The 9,437-nt window shown below is 34.4% G+C and overlaps 1 pseudogene across 1 annotated transcript; it reads right to left on the minus strand.

The window, feature by feature from the left end:
- Positions 1-5,100: 5,100 nt before the first annotated feature.
- LOC143552783 (G-type lectin S-receptor-like serine/threonine-protein kinase LECRK3) lies at positions 5,101-8,737 on the minus strand (annotated as a pseudogene). Its single transcript, XR_013138708.1, has 3 exons — positions 6,835-8,737; positions 6,392-6,745; positions 5,101-5,209 (listed from the first exon to the last, which is right to left on the minus strand). The product of XR_013138708.1 is annotated as a G-type lectin S-receptor-like serine/threonine-protein kinase LECRK3 (transcript).
- Between the last annotated feature and the right edge of the window lie 700 nt (positions 8,738-9,437).

Raw genomic sequence — 9,437 nt, forward strand, 5'->3', positions numbered from 1 at the left:
ATTAATCATTTGTTCCACTAAATTACAATATCACGATACAATAATTAGTCAATATACTATGCAAATTAATTCATTCCGTATCTTGAATCAAGTCAACAACTTTTTGAATACTCATTAATAGTTTTGAAAATTCAGTATATATGTCAGGAAATAAAAAAACTTTTTTTTAGAAATTGTCTAAAATAAAGTTTTATGATTTTCGTAACTTCAATTTAAAAAAGAAATTACCAAATAAGAAGTGTGAAACTTCTGGTTATCTTTAATAGGAAATTGTTAAAATATGTACTTTCTAAAAATAAGGAAATTTGATTATAATTGAATGGTCAACGTTATCTTAATGAAATCTTAATTTTAGGCTATACTAAAGTGCTCAACTTCTTCTTAATATGTCAATTAAAACAATAACTTCCAATATTAAACTTACCTATAAGTCTTTTATATAGATTTTATCTTAGTCAAATCATTCTCATATATAATGGAATTTATTTTTAGCCATCCCTTTTCCCTATTGATTTAATTTGTGGCGACATTTTTTTTTATTTTTTGTTAATTGTAATATGGATTAGTGATAATGAAGTTAAAATGATTCTTCCAACTGCCTCGTATGCTCTCGCTAAAACACACATGCATTTGGTATATAACGGATATGCATGCATATTTTTTATTTTTACTGTTTTTTTTAAAGGTTTATGTGATTCATCTTCTTTTGTCTTTGTATTATTATTATTATTATTATTATTATTATTATTATTATTATTATTATTATTATTATTATCAGGTTTTGTAGTCAGCACGCGGAGGATTTGTTATACTGAGGATGACATATTTGAATGTCACACTGGTAATGCTTTCTCTGTTAGCATTATGAACTTGTGATAAGATACAACTGTTAAAGAGTTATATGTAGATGCTTGCATATACGTAATTTTGAAATAGTGCAATTTATATTATTTCATAAGGTATCCATCTTTATTTTTTCATTTGTTGGATGAATTGCAGATGATGTTTAAGATTAGTTGGCTTACCAACTAAAGATGTAGAAATAACATGCTTTCAACTGATATTTTTTCGTGATTACAATCTTCTTCAAATGAATATCCATTGCTTTACTTAATAATATATTCCAAAACGATATACACTTTAAAATATATTATTTTAATAATTATATTTTTTTCCAAGCATGATGGTTATCATTGTATGATATGCACACCATCTGTTTCACTTTTATTTATGAGTGTCAATGTTACTCTTATCTGTTTGCGCATAGAACTTTTTTTTATATATTGTTAGTTTTAAATGATATAATTTGTTTTTATTTGACTATATTCACAAGATGACAATGGTCAACTGCGAATTGCTTATAATGTAAGTGTTACCTTTTTTGCTGCATTACATTAAATGTTATTACGTTCACTTAATTTTGTGATTTAAGTTATGTTCAAAAAGTCAAATTAATATCAAAGCTAACTTATCATTGATATATACATATATGCAATGATATGCATGTATGTATATACGTACTAATTACATAAGCTGCAAAAATATGATGTCAAAAGACTACCTTTGATAAGAATTTTCTAACGAAAATTTTTAAAAGCATGTTGATCATTGTTGCACGATATATGTATATAAATATTAATTGGTGTATGTTAACCGAACATGTATTAACCCGGACAAACCTGATCATTTACCCTTCAAAAGCCGGTTTCAACCCTAACCGGTTGGGGAAAACCGGGTTTGACTTTTTTTGACTTAACCGAACTAGTTTCAACCTGACTTACTTTGGTCCCAGAACTCGACTTAAGCACCAAAATGAACCAAATAGGTTCAATGTCACATACAACTTATACTGAATCTTGGAATTGTCCGATTAATACTTTTTTTTATGTTTACATACACATGTCTTTTTTACTCTAATATTGTCTTTGGTTATTAAAGCACCAGTTGAATGACCTAACTCAGAACAAAGCTAAGTTAGGAGCATGAGGTAAAATACTATTTGAACGTGCTTAAAACACCACTTGAATGATCACTATGAATTTGTTGTTATTTTAGGATGTTGAAAAGGGTAAAATGGTCAATCAGTTTGTTTGGACTTTTGGTGAACTTTTAAAGATCGGAAGTAATTTAGTAGTTTATGAGTTTTATATTTTCAAGCTTTAAATTATGTTTATAAACCTTGTACTATGTAGTCTATGAATTCTATATTTTGTAAGTTTATGTTTTTTAAGTATTTTCTTTTCATACGAATATGAATTGTAATTATATGTTATTGTCACACCCCGACCAAAGGCGCCGGAACATGCCGGGTTGCGACGGATTACCCATAAGCGCATGACAAATGTAGCAAATAAATATATTGTTCATTTTTGCTAATATCCTAACGGTATTTGTGATGTTTTCTTCAAGTCTCGAGTCAACCAAAAGTCAAACCTGTAACATTGCATAAAATAAAGTTTATCAACACAAAGGTTGGTGAGCAATTCATAGTGTTGAACAAGTATATATATAATAAGAAAATGTCCACAATCTTGTATACGAAACAATAAATAATAGCAATAATTTGGATAAAATGAGGTCGCTAATAAGAATACATTAGCGACACCGTCTATAATATAATACCAAATAGATTCGGATTTCTTGAGGTCATTAATAATAATACATTAACGACACCGTGCTATAGGAGAATACCAGATAGTTCACGGATTTATGAACCAACAATCCAAAAGCGGTAAACACATAAGCATATACGCATGTAAACATAGAACACCAAATCGAGAATTTATTTAAGTAAAGTATACAATAGCGTTTGTGGTTTAAGACTCAAATATAAAGCATTTAGTTTGAATAACATGCAATATCACCCCCAAAACGAAAGATGGAAAAAGGGGTATGAAAGTACTCACATTCAAGTAATAAACTTGAAAGATGGTTGATTTGGAGTTTAACCGGTTTGTCGGGGTTTAACGAACGAAGCCTAAAATAAAAGAAGTCTTGTATTAGGAAAGTTGTCTTGGAAGTCTTTAGGATAAAATAAATGTTAAGTAATGTAATCAATTAAAGTTAAAGGTTTAAAATGTAACTATTTAAGAAATTATAATAATAACCCTTTAAAAATGTAAGTTTGCTCGAAATCGGGTTAAAGTATCTAACCTTAATATTTAATCAACCTATGTTAAGTAATAAGGTGGGTAAAAATGCAAGAATGCAAGTCCCTTCGAAATATAGATACTAAAACGGGTTTTTAACAAGTGTTCGGGTTGTTGGTTCAGGTCTTGATAATTGGTCAAACCCAAAGTCAACTTTTCAAAATAATAAATGTTATGAGATAACTCATAAAAATATATTTACACTTAACCAAGTATGTAGTTCTATTGTTTTAGAACTAACAACGCACGTTAAGCGAGTGTTTGGTTTTGTCGGTCCAAACTTTGTTATGAGATCAAGTTGGAACTGACATTTCCAAGTACTTAAGAAATTAATTAAAATCAGTTTTTAAACTATTTTTAAAGAAATATATAAGTCTTGATAGCTAAAAACACACTTGTGTGTCTTAAGCGAGTAAAAATCGGATTGGTTCGGTTTCCATCTCACAACAAGTTCATAGATGGTTTCAACATGCCCAAATATCAAAGAACTTGTATAATAATGTACAAATGGAAATACTTAAGTTTACAACCAAAAAGTTAACAATAAAGCCTTTAAACAAAAGTTCGGTTTACGGTCTAGAGCTATTTTCGGTTAAACCGAAGCATAGACTCTTAGAACCCTTAACCATGGAACTTGTAAATATGACAAACATACTAAAATTAGCAGAAGTTAAACATGATTAATATGTGAAAACAAGTTATATAAGTGTATATATATCAAGGACCACGAAAGTCCCACATGAAGCCTTGCCTTACGAAGCCCGAAACTTAACCAACCGGGGTCGAATAAGTAACCGCCAAAGGTAACAAGGGGTGTGTATTATATATATATGTTGTGCCATATGCTTCAAGTATTGATTAAGACTAAGAAAACTAAATAAAATTACAAAACTATTGACTTTGGAAGTCAAACTTGACATAAACTTGAAAATAACCTTGTATGATCTTTGATTTTGAGTGAGGAAAGAGTTTATGAGCATGGATTAATGTTGGAAAGGGTTGGGTATTTATAGGAAGAGCTTAAATGGGTTAATCAAGAGGTTTAATGGTTAAAAATCGGATTTGTTGGACAATAAAAGAAGCAAGGAGACAAGAGGACAAGCTAGTCTGTAGCCGTCCGCGCCGCGCGACCACAAAGGCCTCCCCGTCGTGCTTCGCGACGTGGAGAGCTGATAGAATATTTTGCAACTTTCAAAAATGAGATTTTGGCCCCTTGAAGTTCGTTTTAAGTGATTTTAACGCGTTTTAAGGCCCGAAAAGGATGTTTTAAAGACCAAACAAGTGTAAAACAATATTGTAACATAAAAACCAACATTTTGATTATATCATAAGTTTCGGTTTACAAAACGGGTTGGGTTACATGTTAAACGAATACAAAAACAAATACAATCGAGACCCGAATTTGACGAATGTCACAGTTATCTTGACGTTAAGTTAAACATATTAAAAAATATCTTGTCGTTTGAAATTATATGTGTTTATTGGACGATTTTTATTTTTCCACCCCGTGACGTCCACATGGTCAATAACCTAGAGTTATAATAATTGCTTTGAACCACGATTTGATTATCCTCGTCATTTGGTTATGGCACACATCTCTGATAATTGGCAAAATAACTATACAAACCGTAATTTTAAACCACTGTCACCCCAAAAGTGAAACTCCTGCTAAAATACCATTTTTAAAAACACTTAGTAAAAACACAATTTTTAAAAAAAAAAGTCACCGGGAATTTTCCATCTTCTATGTTGGAATATTCCATATGGAAGTGTTGTTTGTTGTCGAATAATACGCTCTATATTAATACAATTGCAAAATACCTACTTCGAAGAGAATTTTAAAGACTAAATATTCAAGAAAAAGTTATAAAATATTGTAGCAATACAAGTACAAACAAGAATCATATGTCAACATTTTTTCAGCAGTTTGGAAAATTCAAACTCTTTACATATTTTATTAAGTGATCAAAGCATCCAAATTTAACCAACAAAAGGCTAGCCTTCATTCTTCACATACTTTTAGTGCCTAAAACACAAGCAACTGCCTGTCCTTGACCAATCTGCAAACAGAGAGCATACATGCATGGTTAGATCATTTATCAACAATGAACATAGACCGGGACTTTTTGCAACCGATGATCCAAACTAATAATATATTTTGACTGTTTTCTTGGCCTATTCAATTAGGATTTAGGAAGCGCCTAATTCCTTCATTACATAAAGTTCATCATGCAGATTGCAGTAAGAAGTTTATTCTCGGACACAAATGTAAAAGTTTCCAGTTACATATTGAATGTAAAAAAGAAAAATGATTAAGAAAGAACTGAGACCGCCTTAATTCCTCAGATAATTAGGTAACGAACAACTTATACAACTAACTTGTTAACTTATAATGCTCCAAGTAGGTCAGCATCATCCGCGATCATTGTTTGTCCCCGCCACCTACGCGCCACCGTCACCGCCACACTACCACTGCCATCACTCCTGCAGCCTACACCGTCAGCACCACTATAGCCACAATAATACACCACCATCACCTCCATCGCCACCCATGTCACCTCCTTAGCCACCTCCAGCCACAATATAACAATATAATGGTGGAACCTATTTGGTTACTTATTTTTTCTTTCTAAAACGACTAATTTCAACCCGATCGGGTTTAACCTGAACCTAGCCTAACCCAAACCCATTTTGCACCCGTCACCAGTTGGGCGATGTGACCCGCCTTCTTGCCAGGATTAGGAACAAGATTTAAAGTTATAGGGATCCTACACAAATAATGTAACCCTTTGTATACTGTGGAAAAAAGAATGATGCATTGATTAATGAAATTCATTTGTTCCATATTCATATAGACCCGGAAAGCAATACCAGCATTAAACAAGAGTCACAAAGAACACACAACATACTGTGCACGAAGCCGCTCTTGGGAGTTTGACGATGTACTCCAAACCCCCACGGCTTTACCACCATCAACATCACGTGACCATAAGATTGTAATGACGGAAGAAAGTGTTACTATTAGACGGATTTCATTGTAATTTTGTTAAAGATAAGGGACTGACCGTGTACATAAGAACATAACAGCTTAAGTAAACAGTCAAAAAAACTTTTAAGTTATTAATGGAGTGTACTTAAGCAGGAATTAACATGATTGGCTAATCCAGACTTGAGTAATGTTCAATAGATAAGGTTTTGAAAGAACAAAAGTAAAACCATAATCAGGAAAAAGAAATAATTACCATGTGGAAGCTGGACAAGGAGGAGTAGCAATGCTTGTGATCCCTTCTAACATCAACACCACACACTTCATAGAGGGACGAAGAGCGGGTTCGTCTTGAATGCACCAAAGTCCAACTTTGACAAGCCTCTCCAAACTATCCTTCTCCACTTCTTCAGGACCAACAAGAAGGTCCAATTTCCCTCCTTCAAAGCACTTGTAAACCCATTTCGAGAGAACAATTTCATCCGGATTGGATACACGTACTTCCAAGTTCCTTCTGCAACATATGATTTCAAGCAACACGACCCCATAGCTGAAAACATCAACTTTCACTGATATTGGGACGTTTTTCTGCCACTCGGGTGCCAAGTACCTATTACACAAAACAAAACAAAATATATTGTATATTCATTTCAAGAAACTGTTGGATAATATGAATCTTAAAAATAGTAGTACCCTTACCCTCTCGTGCCTCGAGCATCTGTGAATGTCTTTGATTGGTCTGGCATAAGTAGTTTGGCCATTCCGAAGTCAGAGATTTTAGCTGTCCAGAAATCATCCATTAAAATGTTTTGAGGCTTTATGTCACAATGAATGATGGGTGACTCACATTCTTCATGAAGGTACAGGATTCCTCTCGCAACGTCAAGGGCGATTTGCACTCTTTCAGACCAGTCTGGAAGTCTTTATGATTTAAACAGACGGTCAGCAAGGGTTCCATTGCTCATGTACTCATAAACAAGAAGCCTCTCGGATTTACCTTCTGCACAATAACCGAGGAGCCGGACTAGATTTCTGTGATGGGTTTTCCCAATCACCTGCATTTCAGCTCGAAATTCTCTCTCGCCTTCATCTACCACCTTCTCAAGCCTTTTCACTGCTATCTGTTTATTCCCTTTGTGAATACTGCCTTTATAGACCGTACCAAATGAGCCCCTCCCTAACTCTAGTTTGAACCCGTTAGTTGCCTTTTTAAGCTCATTATACGTATATGATCTTAGGATGAGGTCCTCAGCAAACCCTATAGTTCTACTTTCCAACAATCTCTTGTACTTGAGAAGACGGAATTTGAATATGAAGAATCCAGACATACTTAAGGAAATGAATGAATAGATGGAAAACCCGATGGTAATAACAAGAATCAGAACCCATGTTCTCTTGCGTGTACTCACTAATCCTTGTGGCACCTCTACAGAACTAGCATAATAGGATTCATTCGCTTGGCCAGATAGGCTTATTGCGCCCACCTTGAAGAAACCCGTAGATGCCTTGTCATCATACACTCTTCTTAGATACCGCAGTGGGTACTTGTGTTTCTCACATAGATAGTCTTCTTCCTTCCATAGAGCTGCATCACATTCACAATCCATCCAACATGAATTGCTACAGTCTTCTTTGTTGGCAGTGACATGCCGGTAGTAAGGATGGTCTTCCCACACTAGTTGCTCTTTGCTAGCCATCTTGTAATTTGTCAAGTTTTCTTTTCCGTTAATGCATGTTGATATTGTAAAATTCCTCTGGCAGCCACTATATTTCCGATCAAGATCTATGAAATCGGAACCTGGCAGGCAAACACAGTAAGGCTGCTCATCATTCATAGTGCAATAGCTGTTAAATCCACAAAAGTTCTTCACATCACAAGGTAGGTCTGGTTTTTTCCACACTATGGAAAGTTTGGAGTTAGTTTGGTTGTAAGAATATAGCCGAAATATTCCATCATCACAAAGTGTCAGACGATGTATGACAGGATGATGGGGTTCTGGTTCAGCATAAAATTGATTGATGGCTTGTGAATTACTGCCATAAATCCAGTATTGTTTAGGTACAGGTGAATCTTTGAGCTCTTGGCTGTAGGGTCATACTTATAAGCACCGTCATAAAACCAGTAAGCATTTACGCCATCGTCCTCTGTGTTTATTGGATACATAACAAGATTGCCATCTATCTGCATCTTAATACGAAAATTTCCACTAGAGTAATTGGTTTTAGAGACACTTGAAACTAATTCTCTCCCAGCAAACAGACTCTGGCCTTGTAGCATGGAATCGGTAGGAGTGTCAAAACTCTGCCACACGACACCATTATGATCATTGTACAACACAAAATTTCCACTATTATTCATCACAGCATAGGAAATATTAGCTGCAATGGTCTTGTTAACACCGCTCTGCTCAGAGAACAGAACTAATTCCCCTTTATGGGTAAGTTCTAGTGTGGTATTTGGTGAAACGGGTGGGTCATCTCGATAAGCAGTCCACACGACCGTACTTTCTTCAAAGCTCACCAACCATATTGCAACCACATACCCAGTGCCTTGCGGGTAGAATCCAAATGCAAACTTAGGATCACACGAACTGTAACGCATCTCTTATTACATTTAAGTTAGGGTTTTAAATGACGTTTGACAATCTCTACACAAGTAGTCTTTCGGAATTTCACCGAAACACACACGAGTTGACTCAAACCATTGGTGAACAAACGACAAATATCAAAACAATAAGTATTTGACAAGTATGTGTTAAGTCTACGTGTTACTTGATATTTATATGTAAAACATTTATTCAAGAAGCAAAAGCCTATTTTATGCTAGAAATTGAGTAACTAGAAGTGCAAGGGGTTAAGTGTAACATAGTAAATAATATAGCCAAGTTATTACCCAACCCTAAACCTCCCTCCCCCCTTGCGATCGGCCTCCCTTCCCCCTCTCCTCTTGGCAGCCGTAAACACCCACACACACACATACAATCCCTTTTTCAAGCTTGTTGTGAAGAATTGAAGGTGCTAGCTAGGTAATTTACACTCTCTAGCCTATTTAATTGGTTTAATTGCATGATAAAGCTTAATAAACATAAACCCTAGATGTTAAAATTATTGATTGTTGATAGATCATGAGTCTAGAGGGTTGCTTGCATGGTTAATTGTTCATAGATTGATAGTTTGTTGAGTTTTAATGAAAACTGATGCTGGACAGATTCTTAAGTTCATGTTGCAACGAATGTAACTCGATGTTAATTACATGTTTTGAAGTGATTGTTGATTCTATAATATACTAGGTCGAGTCTAGT

This window comes from Bidens hawaiensis, unplaced genomic scaffold, assembly GCF_021521415.1.
Source record: "Bidens hawaiensis isolate Kalapana, Puna unplaced genomic scaffold, B.hawaiensis_p1.1 tig00017037_1, whole genome shotgun sequence".
NCBI classification, from domain to species: Eukaryota; Viridiplantae; Streptophyta; class Magnoliopsida; order Asterales; family Asteraceae; genus Bidens; species Bidens hawaiensis.